This window comes from Muscardinus avellanarius, assembly GCF_963383645.1.
Source record: "Muscardinus avellanarius genome assembly, chromosome: 4".
Classification (NCBI taxonomy): Eukaryota; Metazoa; Chordata; class Mammalia; order Rodentia; family Gliridae; genus Muscardinus; species Muscardinus avellanarius.
Window position 1 is genome coordinate 133,043,549 of NC_137789.1, and position 18,485 is coordinate 133,062,033.

An 18,485-nucleotide genomic window follows, 5' to 3' on the forward strand; every position below is an offset into this window, starting at 1 on the left:
TTTTCTTTTTGCAGAACTGGGGATTGAAAGTAGAGGCATTCTACCTCTGACTTCTACCCCTAGCCTTATTTTTTATTCTTTATTTTGAAACAGGTTCTCACTAAGTCGCAGATGGCCTCGCTAAATAGCTAAGGCTGGCCACGAACCTATGATCCTCCTATCTCAACCTCCCAAGTACTGGGATTACAAGCATGCACCACCACACCTGACTTACGCATAACCTAAATTATAAATAAAATGATAGATTGTGATATGGCTACATCATATATATTGCATATGTATTTGTCCATAAAAAAGAACGAAGTTGGCATATAATACAACATAAATGAACCTTAAAAACAGAAAATCAAATGAAAGAGGCCACTTGCAAAGGACTACATATTCCCTGGTTCTCTTTATATTAAATGTCTAGAACAAGCAAAGTTATTCAGACAGAAAGCAGATTACTGGTTTCCCGGGGCTTAGAGGGAGGATGGAGGAGGTGGCAGAGAGTGATGGTTAAGCAGGGTTACTTTTGGAGTAATGAAGTGTTTTAAAATTGATTAACCTTTTAAACATGCTAACATTCATTACAATGGGTGAATTACGTAGTAAAGAAATCACATCTCAAAAACCTTCTAACTGCTGTCAATCAACCACTCAAGATCCTGAGACCGTTCGCTTGCTCAGTAAACAAGCACTCTGAGAGGACTTAGGCAACCAGCCCCACCTGTCCATCCATCCTCACTACACGTGGCATTGGGGCAGGAGGTCAGAACTGCAGATACTGCCCTCATGACCCCAGATCTCTTGGACTTTCCCATGACAATGTGGGGAGGGAGGATTGAAGCCAGCACCTGCTCACGTCAGGTCAGCCCCAGCCAGTTCTTTGGCTAGAGGAGGGGGCAGGGCCTTCCTGGGCTGTGCCTCTTCCCTGTCCAGAGGTCCAAGCTGAGTCCCGGGCAGCAGCCAGCCAGTAGATAGGGTGCGAGTGGACTCCTCCTCCCCATGCTCAGGGGACAGGGTCCTGGCTGGCCTGCGCTTCTGCAGCCTGTCTGGGCACCACGGGCTTCTGGAATAGAAGGGGGTGAAACAAGCCCCCCACCATACCAGGAGCATGCAGTTTCCTCATCCTGAAAGAGGCAGCGGTAGGAAACAACAAGAGCCATTAGCTTTATGCATGAAGAGCAGGTGACAGTTGGAAGGTCCACAGGGGGGAAGTGACTCCGATGTGACCCTAAGCTGAATGAGACCTTGGCACACAACTCCTCCATGTCCCAGGCTTGAGACATGCTGACATGGTGCGGTGGGTCTTCGGCTGGATTGAGAAGAGACCAGTGGACTGTCCAGAACAGCTCCCTGGGCTACCAGGCACATGTCAGTCCGCACTGCTCGAGGCTGTCCCTGACTCTCGCTCCAGGGCTTGCTCTTTTTCTGCCTCTCCCCTGCTGATCACAGAACTGGAGTGTGTGTGTGTGTGTGTGTGTGTGTGTGTGTGTCCCCAAACTAGGGGAAAGACCTGTATCAGGCTACTATTTCTTTTCTCTGGTACTTGGTAGGGACTATGCAGATAAAAGAATAAGTATGCCAGGCACAGCTAGTGTTTCAGGGGCAGCGTGTCCTCCAGGGATTGATAGCCTGAGCAGGCAAGAACCGGGACAAAGATCTTAGGACAGGACCAGAACTGGAGATTTCTGCAGTGGCCTGACATCGCAAGATGGCTCTCCCAGGACACAGGCCACTCGCCCAGTCCTCTAGAGTCCTGCAGATCTCCGGCCTGGAGAGCCAGCCCACAAGGAGCACTGCATCCAGGACCGAAGCAGAGGGGAGGCAGATATAGCCCCAGGCCGCCAGCAACAAATAATGAGCAGAGAGTTGTTCTTGCCCTGACTCAACTTCTGAGTTGAAGTGAGGAGAGAGAAGTCACTTGTTCCAGCTATGCCTGGTGGCCAGACAGGGGCACCCCCCTTGGATTCCTGCATTGACCAATTGTGCCTAGAAGGAGGGCCCAGCTGTACTCCAGGGTCCTGCTGAACCAGCATCTCCCTCTGTTCAGTACATGCAAGAAACAGATCCCAGCCATTCCTTCTCCCTGCCGCTCCTCTCCACCCCCTTCCATCCCTAGCTGCTTCCCCTACAAGGAACCTTTCCCAATCAATCAGCTTCAGTTCAAGTGCCAAGGAAGCACTGGCAAACAGCCTGGCCTTCCCTTTGCCCTGCAGTAACCTCACCCACACTGATGTCACCCATGCTCTGTCCTGACACAACACTGAACTGGCCACCACAGGGCTGCGAGGACCAGAGGGCAGCGCGCCATGTCCTGAGCCAAGCTTCCCCAGAGCATTTCCCAGCCAGGAGTTTCTCCCATCTCACCCCTCTGGGCCAAGGCATCCACCCGGCTCTGAGAGCTGACAGAGCCTCCCCTGTGTAAAAGCCAATGCCAAAGCCAATGCTCTGCTCTGGGGAGAGGATGGAGCCACAGCTCTGCTCCAGCTCTGGGGAGCTCACTAATTTCTAAGAGAAACAGAAGAAAGCACACTAGCAAATTGTGCTGGCCAGCATCTAGAGGGAGCAGAGAGTAAACATATCATATTAAGTGGGTAGGGGGTCAGGGAAGGGAGACAGGGCCCTTCCCAGTAGATGAGCCCCTAGAATCAGGTTGAGCAAGAGAGGGAGCTTGAGACAGAGGACGCAGCAGTGATTTAAGTTTCCACTCGTGTTCACAGTGCTAGGCGCCCTGACAATCTAGTCATGTCTCTTCACATGTTACCCCTACTTTACAAAGCTCAAAACATGTTGCTGGGGCAAGAAATGCTGTGGTTGGAATGTACCAGAATCTAACATCTGCTAGGTGTGTGCAGGGTCTTTGCATATTTTATCTGGTAAGTAGTTCTTTTCAACCACAGAACATACATACTAAGCAGAAAGTCAGAAGGACAAGCTGCACCCTGCTTCTCCTATTCCCTCCACCACCCATGACACTGCATCAGGCTGATGACACCCTGGAAATTACAGTCCTGGCCCCTGGGCCAGGCACAGTCTGGAAAGCCCACTGGGCTATTCCTTTCTTCCCATCTCTCCCTGCTCAGGAGGAAAAGGAGAAAATTGAATGCAAGCCCGAACTGCATTGCCTTTGGCACCCAAGCTACCCACGATGGTAACCCTGGTGGGTTTCCAGGCTTTCTTTGCTGCCTCTCCCCATCCCCCCAGTAGGGGTTGGCTCAACTCCCCTTCACAGGCCAAAGTTATTTCCGCCTTGCTGCCCATGGGGACCCTGGATTCGCAATGTCATCTGGCTAAGATGTGCTCTTGCAGAATCCTTGGTTTCCCCATCTTCTTTTTTCAGGCAGCTTCCCAGAGAGCTGTCTGTGTTCATGACCTCTCAGCTGAGGACCAGTCAGGAGAGCAGCCTAGTCTAGAGCCCCATACACAGCAGGCCCCTCTGCCCCACCCCAATTCTTCCAGTTGCAAGAGCCTCACAGAGCCCCAAAGGGGTCTGGTGAGCTGTCAGTCCCCGGGACGTGCCAGACACCCAGCACTCTTGTCCTCTAGTATTCCTTCCACTACACCTCCACTTTCAGCAGCCCACGAGACAGCTGGGCCTCCCGGCCACCTGGCACAGCTGAGGCTCTCCTATCACACAGTTGATCTTGGCTGACTGGTGCCAGGGGAGGGCCACCTGAGACCCCAGGAAAGGGATGAGGCTGATGCCAGCCAATCAGCTTCTTGCCAGGGCAGGCTGGAGCCTGGGCCTGTGGATGGGGGCTGAGGCCTAAGCCAGGTAATCCCTTTGCTCCCTTCATGGTCAAGGACTTAAGCAAGAAGGAGTCAAAGGTGGAGGCATGGAGGAGCTGGGGCCTGCTTGGGGAGAGAGTGGATCTGCATTTGTACGGGAGAGCTGGAGCACCACAGTCAGAGGGTGGGAGGAGCCCGTGATCTGGTCACTGGGGAGGGGTGGGGGTGTATGAGACCAGCACAGGTGAGCGGTGAGGAACTATCTCCCCAGTGACAGGAAGCAGGTATGGCCCTTGGCAGAGACTCCTGAGAGCCGAGGCTGCCCCCTCTCCAAATGAAGGTGGGGAGGCCTGAGGATGGGCCTCGCAGACCACCCATCACTGGAGCATCATCGGCCGGGAGCCTTCACCTGGGGCCCCATTTCCCTGGGACTCCCCCAGCCCAGAGGCAGCTGGGCCAGTAATGGAGGAAGGCAAGCGCCTTCCTGGGAGACAGAGGACTCCCCTGATGGCCTATTTTGGCTCCTGGAAGCTCTTATCAGCCCTTTCTTACACTGTACCCAGTCATTCACTGGTCTCCCTTCTCCGGGCCCCAGCTAGCTCACTCAGGGTCAGAGGCAGTTCAGGGCTGATGGCCCGGCCTACCTCAGCCCCTGCCATGTTCTCTCCCAGGTGTCTCCCTTGCTGAAAGCCACACGCTTGTCAGGTCTCAAGTCTCTGCTTCTCAGAGGACCCAGCTTCACAGGCCACCAGCCCTCTGGGATGATCAACCCTGTGGGTTAGGACCTGCTGGCGGGGCCAGACACACGCCTTCAGCATGACCCAGTGGAAAGGGTAATAGGAAGGAGTTGGGTGAGAGGTGGTTCCTGGACTGGGGACCCTCTGAATGCAGAGCCCATAGAAGTGATTTGTCTTCTTTAGAACAGTCCCTCCATCCGGAGGGAAGTGGACCAGGCTCCTGCTGCCCCCTGGTGGCCCTGCCAGGCAAAGCACCTTTGAGCCTCCAGCTGTGCTGATTGATTCATCTGGAGAGAGTAGAGAATTCAGTACATACTTGGGATCCTCTCCTTCCCCATGTACAGCAAATATTGTGGAAACCTGACTGCCAAATCTAATGCTCAAGGTTTCCTCCTTTTAAACCAGCATAAAAGTTGCACACATCTATACTGTAGTGCCCCCTAAACTTTCCCATCTTATTGTCAGACAATTTTTCATAAAGTTTAGCTTTGATTTAATAACTTTAGAAATTGTGTTTGTTAACCAGGCATGGTGGTACACACCTATAATTAGAGTACTTGAGAGACTGAAACAGGAGAATTGCAGCTTGGAGGACAGCTTCAGTAAATAGTGAGACTCTCACCAACCTTGCAAGACCCTATTTTTTTTTTTTTAAATAGGGCTGGTGGTCTAGCTTGGAGGTAGCATGTGTCTGGGTTCAATCCTCAGTATCACAAAAATAAGAAAAGAAAGAAAGAAAAGAAGGGAAATCATCTTTGTCTTTCTATTGCCTAATGCATCTAATGTCTGGCATCTAGGCATCTAGGGCCTTTCGTCTTTGCTCTCAGCTCTCCTTGAAGACTCACTCCTATTTCCATAGCCATGTGGAACATCCTCCCAAGAAGGCCTGTAGTGTCCCTCCCTGCCACCTTGGCTTGCGCTGCTCTCCCTGCAGGCAAGACACAGAGGAAGCCATTATCTTGGCTGTGGCATCCCTGATTCTGCAGCTGGATCCCACCAGAAAGCATCTCTCTGGTCCTCAGTTTCACCACCTGTCAAACAGATAATAAAAACTTGTCCTATATGAGAATTAAGTCATCTAGTACGTTGTAATGTGTTGGCCTCTGGATAGTTAATAAATGGCAGCAAAACTTTATTTCTGTCTCTTCAAACATTGCTCATCCTTCCAAGTCCATCTCCGGAAAATTTCCTCACAAATCTCTTCCAGACTGTCCCAGTTCCTAGCTCAAGCACCCTCCCTCCTCTGAACTGCTGTGAGCTACTGTCCCTCTCCATATGCCAGTTATCACACCTGTCATACATTTTATCCACATTCCTCCCCAGATGGAGTCTTGAAAGAAGTATTTATTAATACAATGTCTTGGTCCCAGGAGGTGAGAAGCAAACTTACTGCAGGGATAGCTTCCATGTCAAGAACTAGACCATAGCCATTCCCTGCTGAAGTGGAGAGCTGGTATAGGGAAAACAAACAGCCAGAAATTTCTCTGAGTCTCAGATCAAAATGGGCCTCAGGTCTCAGAACTATCAAGCTACTTACTTTCAAAAATAACTTTTTCTGAATATGACAGTATTCATAATCCTTGCAAAAAATCATGATAAAAGGCCCCCATAATTATGCAATCAAGAGATAACTACTGATAATTTCACATTCATTTCACTCTCTGCTTCCATGTAAATATAATACATACATTTTCTACACATGTGAGGAACATTTCCCATGACATTAAATATTCTCCAGCTGTGTCTGCTGGCTCTGCGGCCCCAAGAAATCTTTGGCAAGGAAGCCAAGGACTTGAGATGAAGTAAGTGGCAGCATAACTCCAGCATCTTAAGCAATCAGTACCACACTTCAGAGATAGAAAAAAAATCCAATAGCCCATGTGCTCACCTACAGCAGCACACTGTGCCTGCCAAAGACCCAGGCCCACAGACTACAATCTGAAACAGAACCTATCAACAACTCACAAACAAAGAAAAAAAGATGCCAAGACAACAGACATACAAACCTAAGAACTCTGAAAATATGAGAATGAGGAACAATGAGGAAATAATAAATTTCCACAATTCAACCAGAGAAATCATGAGTATTGATCTACAAGAAATGCAGAAAGCAGAATTTCAAATCCTGATCTTCAGTATGATGAAAAGCCTCACAGTAAGTGTGCAGGAATGAAGGAGAAAATTGAGACTAATAAAGAATCAGAAGGAAGCCTGGAATGAAATGAAAGAATCAACAAATGAAATGAAGACAGCAATAGAAAAAATTCTGAAAGATTAGATGAAATGAAAAACAGAATATCACTGTTAGAAAACAGTTCATTCAGAACCGAAAGCACAGTCAACAGTATATAGAAGACATTACAACCACAGAACCTAAACATCCAACAATTATGGGACAATATGAAAAGTCCTAACTTACAGATAAAGGGCATTGAGGGAGAGATAGAAGCACAGACCAAGGATACCTGTAATCTCTTCAGATAAAAAATTTCAGAGAATTTTTTTTTGGGGGGTGTTACTGGGGTTCCTGGAAACCCTTTTACCTTCAGGCTACACTCCCAGACACCTATTTTTTTAATATATATTTTTATTTGGAAACAGAGTCTCTTAAGCCAGCGAGGCTGGTTTCAAACCTGTGCAATCCTCCTGTCTCTGCCTCCCAAGTGTGGGGATTACAAGCATGTGCCACTACGCCTGGCTCAGAGAATTTTTCAAATATAGAAAAAAGACTTGGATATCCATGTACACTAGACATATAGAACAGCGTTAAGACAAGATCAAAGAAGAACCTCCCCATACTATGTAATAATCAAAATGACTAACATAGAGGCTAAGGAAAGAATCTTAAAAGTAGTGAGAACAAAAGAATAGGTGAAATTCAGGGGAAAAACAAAACAAAAAAATTACTCCAAACTTTACAACCCAAGTCATGAATGCCAGGAGAGACTGTTATGATGTAATCCAGACCCTGGAAGAAAACAACTTCCAACCAAAACTGCTATATCCAGCAAGGTATTGATTTAAAATTGATGAAGAAGTAAAAATGTTTCAAGATAAGCATAATCTCTAAAAGTTTATGAATACTAAGCCAGCATTAGAAAAAAATACTTAAAGAAATAAATAAGAAGAAGAAAAAAGAAGCAAATTTTAGAACCAAAGAAGAAATGAATTCAATCAGCAGGGCAACTAAGCAAAGAAGAAATAACACTACATAAAACAGAATATAGAACACAAAATGACAAGAAACAAAAATCATATTTCAATAATAACACTGAATGTCAAAGAATTTAACTCACCAATTAAAAGATATAGACTGACAATGTGGACTAAAAAACACAATTCCGAAATATGCTTTTTGCAAGAAACTCACCTTACAACCAAATATATTTATAGGCTGAAGGTGAAAGGATGGAAAAAGATGTGCCAATGGAGACCGAAAACGAGCAAGGGTAGCAATGCTGATATCTAATAAAACAGACTTTAAGCTAAAACAAACCAGAAAAGACAAAGCAGGGCACTTCTTATTAATAAAAGAAACAATCCAGCAAGAAGATATAATGATAGTAAACATTTATGCCCCAAATGTGGGTGCATTCACATTTGTAAAACAGACTCTTAAGGACATCAGGTCTCAAATAGACCCAAATACAATAATATTGGGAGATTTCAACACACCATTCATGCCATTAGATTGCCCTTCAAGGCAAAAGATGAGTAAAGACTCTTCAAAACTATAGAAAACTATAAACCAAATGGACCTAATAGACATACACAGAATATTTCAACCAGCAACAGCAGAGTACACATTCTTCTGCGCTGCCCATGGAACTTTTTCCAAAATAAATCACATCCTGGGCCAAAAAGCAAGCACCAGCAAATTCAAAAGATATAATTCCCTGCATCTTTTCAGATCACAACAAAATGAAAGTAGAAATCAACAACAGGAAGACAAAAAAATTATATAAATACATGGAGATTGAATAATACACCCTTGAATAAGGAGAGGATAAGATCAGAAATTTAAAAATTCTGTAATTAAATGAAAATAGAGACACAATATACCAAAATCTACGGGACACTTTGAAAGCAGCGTTAAGAGGAAAGTTTATAACATTGAGTGCCCACATAAAAAGAGAAAGTTATTAAATAAACAACCTAATGAAACATCTCAAGGATCTAGAAAAATAGCAACAGTCTAATACCAAAGCCAGCAGAAGGCTGTAAATAATTAAAATCAGAGCAGAAATAAATGAAATAGAGAATAAAAACAATACAAAAGATTAACAAAACAAAAAGTTGGTTCTTTGAAAAAAAAAAATAAGGTCAACAAACCTCTGGCCAACCTACCCAAAAGAAAGAGACAATCAACTCAAATTATTAAAATCAGAAATAAAAAAGGGCACATCACCATAGACAGTGGGGAAATTTAGAGGACTCTCAAAAACTATTTTGAATATTTATACTCCAATAGACTGAAAAAACATGGAAGAAATAGGCAGATTTTTAAGCTCATATAACCTACCTAAATTGAACCAAAAGGACATTTAGGAAGCCTAAACCAACCAATAGCAAGCAAAGAATAGAAAGAGCAATAAAAATTCTGCCATCAAATAAAAGCCGAGGCCTAAATAGGTTTTCCAGCTGAATTCCACAAAATGTTTAGAGAAGAACTAAACTCAATACTCCACAACTTGTTTTAGGAAATTGAAAGAGATTAAATTCTTCCAAATTCCTTCTGTGAGTATCACATTAATACCAAAACCCAATAAAGATACGTCACGAAAAGAAAATTACAGACCAATATCTTTGAAGAACAAAGATATAAAAATTCTAAACAAGCCGGGTGTGGTGGCGGACGCTTGTAATCCCTGCACTTGGGAGGCAGAGACAGGTGGATCGCGCAGGTTCAAAGCCAGCCATGTGCACTGGCTTAGGAGACCCTGTTTCCAAATTAAAAAAAAATATGTAAAAATAGGTCTGGGAGTGTAGCCCGGAGGTAGAAGGGCTTCCAGGAACCCCAGTACCACACACAAAAAATCTAAACAAAATACTAGCTATGTGCATTCAAAATCATATAAAAAATTTTACACCATGACTAAGTTGGTTTCATCCCTGAAAAGCAAGGCTGATTCAACATATGCAAATCAATATGTGTTATTCACCACATAAATAGAACTGAGAACAAAAATCACATGATCTGGGACTTCCGGGAAGATGGCGACTGAGAAAAGCGGGGCTTAAGAGCCCCGCTAACAACCAATCTCCATTACCACAAAATCAGCGCCTTTCATAGCCAGAAAACACCATCACCAGAGAAACAAAAAAATCACCAGGCTCCAGAGAGAAAGCGGACTAAGAACAGAGCTCAGAGCCACAGAGGAGATACACCGGCCTCATGCCCGAGGCTGCGGCAGCAGCGCCATACTGCCGGCGGCAGTTCACTGGACGGCTACAGCAAGCCGAGGTGAGCCGCTGCGGAACAGCCAGGCGGGATTTTTCAGCGCAGGGAGCATCTAAAGCTCCCAGTGGCTGAGCTCAGCACACGCTGCAGGGATTCAGAGTGGAACTCAAAACCAAGAAGAAATAAGCCAGCCTCATGGCTAAGGGCATAGCAGCGGTGCCATATTGCCACCGGCAGCAGCAGCAGCGAATTCACCGAGTCCTGTACATCTACATCTGCGAACTCAAGAACAGTGAGTCAAATTGCGGGCCCTAGAGGAGAAATCCCAGTACAGTACTCCCTGGGACTTGACCCAGTGGGGGAGTGGCGGTGGCAGAGATATCACACCATAGGAGAATGTGCAACCTGGCACCCCCCATAGTTTAAAGCAGCCTCTATTGACTCCCTGGGTCGGAGACTCTGTGATACAACCCAGTAAAGGAGTAGTGGGGTCTGAGATACTACAGACTCGAGATCCAGAGCACCTTAAGTGAAGCCGTAGTGACCCAGGGAAGAATCCAGAGAAGGCAAAAACTTCCGAAATCATGGGAAAGAGGAATAACAATGGAGCAATGAATGCCCACAACCCCACAACATCAGAACCCGATAAAACAGAAAATCAGAGATTTCTAGAAGATCAAATCAGGAAAATAACTGTAGAAATAATAGAGGTGCTTCGAAAAGAACTCAGAGAGAGCCAAAAAGAGATAAAGGATGCAATTAATGAAGTAAAGGCCTCAATTCAAAGCACAAACAACCGATTAGACCACATGGAGAACAGAATCTTGCTCTTAGAAGATGATCATTCCAAAAATGAACACATAGTTTCTAATCAAGAAAAAAATATCCAACACCAGGAATCTGACATTGAAGAAATATGGGCCCATTTTAAGAGACCTAACCTAAGAATAATTGGAATAGAGGAGGGAAAAGAAAGTGAAACCAAAGGGATCAACAATCTCTTCAAGGAAGTAATAGCAGAAAATTTTCCAAACATAGAGCAAGAGGTCGATACACAGGTCCAGGAAACTTATAGAACTCCCTTTAGACAGGATCGGAGAAGAGGATCCCCACGCCACATAATTGTCAAAATGACCAATGTGGAAGCCAAGCAGAGAATCTTAAAGGCAACAAAAACAAAGGGCCAAGTGACATTCAGAGGCAAACCAATTAGAATCACTCCAGACTTCCCAAACCAAGTCATGAGAACCAGAAGGGCTTAGAGACCAGAAGGGCTTTGACATATTCCAAACTCTGAAATAAAACAACTTCCAGCCAAAAATTTCCTACCTAGCAAAACTTTCTATCAAATTAGATGGAAAAATAAGAAGCTTCCATGACAAACAGAAACTGAAGGAATTTATGTCTTCAAAACCAGCACTAGAGTAAATACTCAAAGAGATTAACTACAAAGAAGAAATAGGTAACACACACCAGAACCAGAGAAACAAGATTTTCCATCCAACAGACAACTAAGATTGGTTATCTGTGGAGATTCATTATTTATGTTAGTCTTTTACCTATCTCTAAATTGTATTGTTTGCTTTTATTGTTGCTAATTTTTAGGACTTCTAGTTGGAATATTAATATACCTTCAGATATAGCATTTGGAAATATTTTATCCAATTCTATTAGTAACTTTTAACTCTGTTTACATTGTCTTTGGATATACAATATTTTTTTATTTTTTAGGGAGTTTGTATACTCTTCTGTTGCCTGTGCCATTGAAATCATATCCAAGAAATCACTGCCAATTTCAGTGTTGCGAGGTTTTATGACCCAGATTTTCTTCTAAAAGTTTATAGTCTTAAGATTTATATTTAGGTCTTTTATCTATTTTGAGTTAATACTTGTATATGGGATTAGGTAAGGGTCCAATTTTATTCTTTTCCATGTAATTATTATTTTTCAACAATATTTAGTTAAAAGATTATTATTTCCACCACCAAATGTTTGTGGAAACCTTGCCAAAAATAACTTGACAATATAGGGAAGAATTTAGCTCTAGGCTTGTATTTAACTCCAATGGTTTATATATCTGCCTTTAGAACAGTACTACACTGTTTCAATTATTGTAGCTTTATATGGTTTGAAATCAGAAAATATATATCTGCTAGCTTTGTTCTTTTTCAAGATCGGTTTGGGTATCTAGAATCCATATTCCATATTAGGATAGATTTTTTTTCTGAAAAATAAATATATAAATATATGATAGTTTCACCTAAAAAAATAGAAAAAAATATTCTCTGGTAAGAAAGAAAGCAAAAAGAAATATTGAAATGTTATCTTTAAGTCATCAAAAGCTTGGTATCAGACAAATGAAACTGTTATGTGAGATTATCATTTTTAATTTTGGATAAATTGCTATAATACTAGATGTCAACCACTAAGCCAAGCATGGGAAGGAGGGATGGGGAGAGAATGGGGTGGGGATCGGGTGGGGGCTGACTGGGTGATGTGTGCATGTATGTCTACAAAAGTTTGTATCCCACTATGATGTATGAATACAGTGCACCAATAAAAAAAATTTAAAAGAGAACTTGAATAAAGATGGTATAATACCATGGTTAATGTATATACCTTTTAATAGATCACCTAAAAAAAAATCAAATGATCTTATCAATAGATACTGAAAAAGCATTTGACAAAACTCAACACCCACTTATGTTAAAAGTACTGCAGAAAATTGGAATAGAAGGAAATGCTACCTGCAACTATGTGTATATATGTGAATATAACTTTGTTAATCTGGACACTTGGTATTGGAAGGGAAGAAAATGGGGAGGCGGGGGGTACCAAGTACTATGTGAATATATGCCATTGTCAATATGATCTACATTATGATGTGAAACTATAATACACCAGTAATAAAAATAAATAAATATTCTTCAAAAGTATTGTTAATTCTTCACAATCATTCTCTGTGGTAATGTATCATAATTTATTTTACCTTTTTTATTGTTAGATATTCAGCCTTCCCTTTTCCAGCTTTGAAAGAAAGTGTTATCAATGACACTGATAGAAACATCAGGAGAGATTCCTAGATTTGGGATTATGAAGCCAAGGGAATGAAAGAAAAGCTCATGTTTTGAATTCTGCTCAGGAAACTGACACAGGTGGCAGTTTTTCCAGCTAGTCCAGCTGCTTTATGGATTTTCATCACTATTCCAGGTCCTAAGGAGATAGCCCAGTTTAGAGATGGAAAAGTTATTGGATCCCAAGAAAAGTACAGGAATCCAGCCCACCTTCCAGTGACCACAAGGACTCCTGGTGTTGCAAGCCAACCTTTCTAGCAGTGCTATAGGAATCTCTTTATTCAGTCTTGTAACTTGGTCTGTTCCTCTGTGCTTATTAGCAGTGAAATATTCCCGAATCTCAGGAAATCTTGTTTGCAGCAGGGACAAGAAGCGGGAAGAGAAATCGAAGTCTTCATTCCATTTCTCTGTAGCCACAGAAGGTGGATCTCCTGCTCACTCTGGGCACACTTTATGGATTACACACATGAATTATCTGTGTAAGTATGCCACATGCCTGTCTTCTCCACCACGATGTAAGTTCCATGCAAGAGGCCACAGGGTAGTGTTTGTGGCTCCCCTAGAGCTAAGCATGGGACTGGCCATACAGTGGTGCTCAGCACACAGCCATGCTATGAATTCTGACCGGAGTGAGGACTCTGGAGGGCAGGATTTGTCTCCTGTCACAGGGCTCTCAGAAGCTGGGACAGGAGGTCTCCTGGATGACCATCTGAGACCCTGAAATGTGGCTGGCGGGGGCAGCCAGGAGGATGGGTCCTGTGCTTCAATCTGTTCTTGTTGCAGGCTTTGGACACACAGCCAGCTGTGCCTCGGGGGCTCAGCTGAGAGGCTCTGGGTAGGAAGAATCGCCCTCCAGGATGCTCTTCCCAAGCCCCTGGCATACATTCCCAGGCCTTTCTGGGCCCTCCTGTCCCCATGCCGTGGGGCTGGCTTTCTTTCCCGCCTGTGTCTCAAATGCACCTGGAGCTCTCCCGCCCCCCACTCCACCCTGTTCAGATTCAGCTACTGGCCCCTGCCTGCTGCCGCTGGACCTCTACCGAGGATGTCTGATGATGCTGATGGATTGCTTCAGGGCAGGTGAGCGCATGGTGTCTGGACCACTCTCGGCAGGGCAGGGAATGGCTATGCAACAAGTTTCCATGGACTCAGGGATCTGAAGACTGACTTCCTGAATTTTGTTGCTGACATCGTCTGTCTCCTGCTTGGGCTTGCTTGGTCCCCTCTTCTCTTGAATTTTCCACAGATGCATGGACAGATGGACATGGATATCCAGGAGAATTCTCTAGAAATGGAAGAAAAGCAGAGGACTTTGTTTAAAAAAAAAAAAACAATCTGTTTGGAGACATGGAAGATGCAAAATTTATTTCATCAGGGCTGGTGATATAGGGAAGGTGATAGGAGATGGATAAAGCGTGTTGTTCCAATGAGGAGATGGGGCATATCCTGCTTCTGTGACGTCTCTGATGAAACAACACAGTATAATTTTCTTGGCTTCCTGGGCTGGGGAGAGCTGCCACAGGGATTCATGCACCATAAACTTCCAGTAGGTCTGGCCAGTTCATTTTGATGTATCTAGCAACAGGGGTTTGCAGTGTTCACCTGGGAAGGTGAATATTGTTGTGTTTGCTGCATAAAAAAGGTGGGAAAGACCACTGGCTGTAGCCCTCCCTGATTTCATTGCTTGATCTGCCATGTTTGGACCTGCAAACTTGGGTGCATTGAATTTAGTATTCTTTCTGTATAGATGACTAACGTTCCATTGCTGAAGCTCAGATCTTTTCCTCCAGTTCTTTCTAATAGACAAGAGGTTTTCAATGTCTTCCATTCAAACTCTTTGCCATCCTAAGCCGTGGTTACAGGGCAGTGTGTCCCACTGTTTGTGCTGCTTGGGGTGACACTGGATAAGAATAAATATGTAGAATATAGGAAGGGGCTTGAAGTTTGCTGTCTCTGCAGTAGCTAGAATGTCCCTTATCCAAGGTTCTCTTGTCTGTAACACAGAGGACAACTTGTCTCAGGAATTCTAGACAACTTATAAGGAGATGGCCCATAGGTTTCTTCCTCCTTTTTTCTTCTTTATTTCCTTGTGGTGCTGGGGATTGAACCCAGGGACATTCTTTCTATCACTGAGTTACATTCTCAGCCCTATTTAAAATTTTTTTTATTATTTATTTATTAAAAAAAATTTGCAGATCTGGGGATGGAACCCAGGAGCATTTGACCTCCAAGCTACATCCCTGCCCTATTTTTTATTCTTTATTTTGAAATAGATTTTCACTAAGTTGAGGAAGGTCTCACTAAGTAGCTGAGGCTGTCCGCGAACCATGATCCTCCTGTCTCAGCCTCCCAAATGCTGGGAATACAAGCAAGTGCCACCACGCCCAGCGTTATTTTTTATTTTGAAACAGGGTCTCACTAAGTTGCGGAGGGCCTCGTTAAGTAGCTGAGGCTGGCTGCAAACCCAGATCTTCCTGTCTCAGTCTCCCACGTACGGGGATTACAAGGGTGTGCCACCATGCCCAACTTCCGTAAGCTTCCTTCTTATAGTCTCTGATGTTCCTGGGCTGCTTGCCAGGGTCTAGTAATGTAGGGAAACAAGAGCTTACAGGTAGAAATGAGATGGTCCTACTCCTAGTGTCTGCACTAGGGTAGCATGTGACCAAAAACCTATCCCAGTGCAATAGTGGGGCCAATTCCCCTAGTAAGCTAACAGGCATCCTGACTGTTCTGATGGGCTCTGAATCCCGTGGTGTGGTTACAAACTCCTCCAGGAGGTATTCTCATTCAAAGACTGATTCCTTTCAAACGCTCCCCTGCCCAGAAAGTGTTGTTCCATTCTGCTGGTGCCAGCTGCCAGCTTCTGGGAATGGAACTGTGGAAAAAGACATTTCTGGACCTGTGTCCCTGAGACAGTGTCAGCAGAGTCCTGGCTTGGCGGGGGATTGAGGGGGGGGGGTCTACCATACCATTAGCCACTGCATGAGTGCCCTGCACAGGAATGGGTGCTCTGGAGAGCTAATTACATTTGTGTTGTGCTTTACAGAAAAAAGTTTATGAAGCCTTCTACATTCTACCATTTTCTCTCTAAAGCAGTCCTTCATGTCATCAGGGCAGGCATTGTTATCAACACTTTGCAAATTGATAAACAAGTCTCAATAGCAACTCCTCCAGAACTAGATCACTAGTAGGTGGCTGACCGGCAGGAGCCCCAGGTGCCCCTGACACCATTTGCCCCTTTAAAAAGGAAAAGTCAAGTGCCTGTAGAGGCTCCAGGATGTGGAGAAGTACCAAACACAAAACTGGGAGGTTCCATCTGATTACCACATTGGCAACTTCTTGAGTAAGTTTAAATATCATTGGAATGCAAAGTGCCTCTTGAGAACATTTCTCCAGCTGTGTTGTATAACCTGTCTCCTGGGGCCATATGGGCTGATCCACACAAGGGGAATGCTCAGCACTGAGCAGGGAAAAGCAAGAGATTGCGACTGGCCTGGCGTCGAGTTCTTGGAATGGGAAGACTTGTTCCAGGATAGAGCTACTTGAGTTCATTAAATCCCTGCTGACCACAGGCCTCTTCCAGAATTCTGAATTACCCAAAGGAAACCAGAAACCATCTCCTGTTTGTTTCCCTGCTTCTTAGGGCCATGCTATTGGCTCCCAGTTCCTCCCTGCTGTCCTGAGGTCCAGTTTTGCAAGTCAGAGGTTCTGGTGCAATTGTTCCAAAGACTTGCAGAGCAGCACGTCCCGTTTCTTTCACACTCAACTGAACTAATACAAGGTGGTGGGTACTGGCCCAGTGCATCAGTCTTTTACCCCCAAATTAGGACAACCACAGTGCAGTGTGTTTGCCTGGCTGATACAGTGGAAACAAGGCCACTGGCCCATATAGGAAGCCTGGCTTCCCATCTCTCAGCTCCTATCCAAGGGCAGAGTTCACCTCCTTTCTTGTGTTTCTGCCTGGGTCAGGAGATTAATGCAGCAGATTTAGGGGGTATAACAGCCACATTTCAACCCTGTCTTAGAAGTTGCATACTTAGAAGGGGCACACTGAATTACTGCTCAGACCAATCCTGGGGTGTCTTGGATCAAGATCATCTTATAAGTGCTTGCTTGTAACCCCAGCATTTGGAGGCTGAAACAGGAAGATCACGGTTCACAGACAGCTTCAGCTACTACTTAATGAGGTTCTTTGCAACTTAGTGAGACTGTTTCAAAATAGAAAGTAAAAAAAAAAAAAAAAGGTTGGGGGTGTAGCTCAGAGATAGAATGTCCCTGGGTTCCATCCCCTGCACCACACACACACACACACACACACACACACACACACACACACACACACAAAGATCCTCTTATGACACATACCCCCCCCAAAAAAAAAAAACAGAACAGAACATCTTAGAACTAAGGAATAAATACCTCTTCAAGAAAATAAGGCAACCAGCCAACTCTTGGTCTTATGGGGTTAACAGCCATACTGGAAAATTATGGGTGGGGACAGCTCTTCCACCATGGTGAGGTGAAGGTAGGGGAAGGGGTAGTAATTTCAGTGGCCTGAGGTCTGATTCCCTGATCCACGTTTCCTCAGGGGTAGGAGTTCTTTTAATTCTGGGGAGAAGATAAAGGTCTGGGCTTTGGGCCAGAGAGGTATCTTTGGGATAGTTAATATGGGAGAGATGATGGTCCTGCTCTAAGTCCGTCAATGAGGTATTTTATTTTTACCCCAGCAACTTTATTGGGGCCAGCAGGTCAGTTTGGTTAATTTCGTATAGCATGCTGGTTAAACACTAGGGCTTTGAAGTTAGACTGTCTAGGTTCAAAGTATGGCATTCCATCCGCCAGCTATGCGATCTGAGAATCAAGTTTGCTAACCTCTTTTAGCCATGGATAGCAACTATGGCCACTGATAAAATTGCTTGTGAAGGTTAGATAGCATTTCCCACCAATATTGTGGTAAGCACTTAGCACAATGTCTCTCTGGCACATAGTAACTGAGGCCTATTATACTCTACTCACAACACATACTGTAAAACTATCTGCAAGCATCATGACCCCAAGCATTGGTGGATGGTGAGAGAGGGAGAATTAATGCCTTTGAACCTCTGAAAACTTCCAACTCCTCTGGAGTTGGGGCCTTGGTAAATCATGAATTCATTATACTGAGGATGTGCCCTTTAACTGCCTTTGACCTTGAGAACTGAAGTCTGTATCCACCAAGTGCCAGCCTCCACACGGACTTTTTATGAAACAGACTTCGGAGAACTTCCTATTCTGATGGCTCCTATAACATTCATAGAATAATCCTTAGGCTCGCTTCCTAGCCCTATCCTTCCCTGCCTCTTCCTTCTTTCAGGCAACTCTTCGGGCACCCTGGGGTCTCGGGCAGGGTCTCAGTAGAGCCACTGCTGCGCTCTCCAATGTCCTGACCTCACCCTCCTGACTTCCGGGCTCCCTGAGCTCTGACCATCTGCAACTCCATGACGCATGCTCAGTGCGGGTGGTGGAACCCCAAGGGAGTGAAAGTAGCTTCTTGGTGGGAAAAGAAACTCTTAGGTATTACAG